This window comes from Ursus maritimus, assembly GCF_017311325.1.
Source record: "Ursus maritimus isolate PB19 chromosome X unlocalized genomic scaffold, ASM1731132v1 scaffold_X1, whole genome shotgun sequence".
Taxonomy (NCBI): Eukaryota; Metazoa; Chordata; class Mammalia; order Carnivora; family Ursidae; genus Ursus; species Ursus maritimus.
The window spans coordinates 94,080,056-94,082,515 of NW_024423319.1; positions in this window are offsets into that span (position 1 = coordinate 94,080,056).

The window sequence follows — 2,460 nt, forward strand, 5'->3', positions numbered from 1 at the left end:
AAATAAATAAATAAAATCTTAAAAAAATATATATATATTAAAAAAAAAAAAAAAAGTCCTATCTGAAAGGCAGCGTTTCCTGCTCTGCTCCCACAGGCTGAGATCAAGGTATCAGTCTGTACAGTGCTCATATGAGGCTTGGGTCTTTTTCCAAACACAATGGTTATTTTCAGAATTTGTTTCCTTGTGGTTATAGGACTGAGGCCCTATTGTCTTGCTAGCTGTCCGGCAGGGGTGGCCCTCAGCTCTTAAAGGCCTCACTCTCATAAGCCATCCCACAACATGGTACTTTATTCCTTCTTCCTTTAGGCCAGCAGGAGCAGATCCCTCTGACTTCCGCACATCCAGGGAAACTCAACTGATTAGCTTCTCACCTGAGTGAGTCAGGTCCACCCAGATAAATCTTATTTTAAATTAAGCTGACTTGGGAGTTTACATCTGTAAAATCTTTTTCTAGTGTTTCAGTGAAGAACTAGGGGGCTGGGATTTTGGGGGACCATCTTTAGAATTCTGCCTACGATAGCAGACAAATGCAAACTAATACTCGATGAAATCTGATGCATGTGTTTAGGCTGCAGTGAAAAGAATGATTTGTTTGGAGAGATGGCTAAAAAAGAAAACCAACTACGTGGATTTTGCAAAGATTCTGAAGAATTCGAAAGGGTGAAAATAAGTGGATAATGAATTCAACAAGGAAGAAATATATGCAGGAACAAGGAGGATAAAACAATTCAATTATATGGGATATATGTATTTTTTATTTCCTTGAGAACTATTTATATTTAAGCTAAAATATTTTTCTTAGTCCTGTGATAGGTGAATTAATATAATGGTAGAAAGTGAGATTAATTTAGTTTTAAAATTAATTGATAAAATACATTTAAATAACTTTCCTTCTGTATTATGTATACTGATCTCCCTCTTTCCCTTGTTCTCACAGACATACACCAATTGTGTGTGCATGAACACACATATATGTGGACACATGCATATATCTGCACACACGTATGCATACACTAATTGGAACACAAAAAAAATTCTTAGCCCATCAATTATACAGCTACAGCATTCATCTAGTTGCAAAATCACCCAGTGAACCATTTTAATAAATACATCATTTCTCTGTTCAGTTACAAAATCCATCAACCAGTGTTTCATATACTCCCAAACTGGCAAAGTAGATTATGCTTATATGAGGAGAAAGAGGAAATTAAGTCCTTAAAAGTATGGTCTAGATGTGAACAGAATTTAAAATTTTTCATCATGACAGCATCCATGTCTCCTAAAATATTTGAAAGTTTAATGATGCTTTATTCAAGAAGAAAAAACTTTTATTAGCTGTCATCCAAAGAAATATGAGGCCTGGAATAGAACCTGTCTCCAAATAAAGGACAAGCAAATGGTAGGGAAAGTAATCTTCAATTAATAAGAGGAGGGCAATGAAATCACTAAAATCTCAGTGAATTGCATCCTTCAGATAATTATGATGGTAAGAAATCTAGCTAATTTCCAAGTCTATGTCTTAATGTCAATTAGTTAATAGAATAATTTTTGTAAAATTCAACGGACTGGTAGTAATTGGAGAGCATTTGAGGACAATATTGAATTAGGGATACAAGAGGAAGGGTTAGAATTCAGAATTTGGCTGATAAAAGAAGAGGAAGTCCTAGAAAATAATTGACTATTTTGATCTGGTGTGGTTAAGTCCCTGTTTATGTGAACCATTAGTTCAATTATATTTTTCTAACCAGGGTGTATTATACTATAAAATACGAACTAAAATTTTAATGCATTGTGGCTTCCTTAAAAACAAAACAAAACAAAAGAAAACTTTCATGGAAAAGTAAACCCAGGGTGATATAATTCAGTTGACCCAAAAAGAAAAAAAAAAAAAATAGATGCCATACATGAAAAAGAGAATAGGGAATTTGTGATACAATAGCAAAATGCTAGGATCCAGATGCCATGATAGCAAAGGTCAGGAATAACAAGTTTTCAATTTCTGGGTTAATTCTGTAATAAGCTATGTTCATTAGCACTCAATACTCAGCAGACACTTAATCTAGATTGAGTTTAAATGAACGGTTTCATTAAAGAGGATCCCCATCTCCATCCTGATGATCACAAAAAAAGAAGAATATTTTGACAAAGCACTTGAAGTAGACTGGTCATGTTTATTATCTGAAGGATGGCTTAGCATATTTAAATAATTAAGGGCTCTGGAAATTAGAAGTATGCAAAGAAAAAGAATAAGTTAACCAAAAAATGCAAAGAATTTTAGTTATTTTGTAATTATAAATACTAAATGTAATACATTCCCTGACTAATTTACAAGCATATACAGATATGTTCTATTTGGATAGCATTTATCATATACCCTTATGTGGTTTACATGCAAATCAATTACTTTTGATTCAGTTAAAACAAAGTTAAAGTCACTAGTCTTGTTCCTGGCATTGT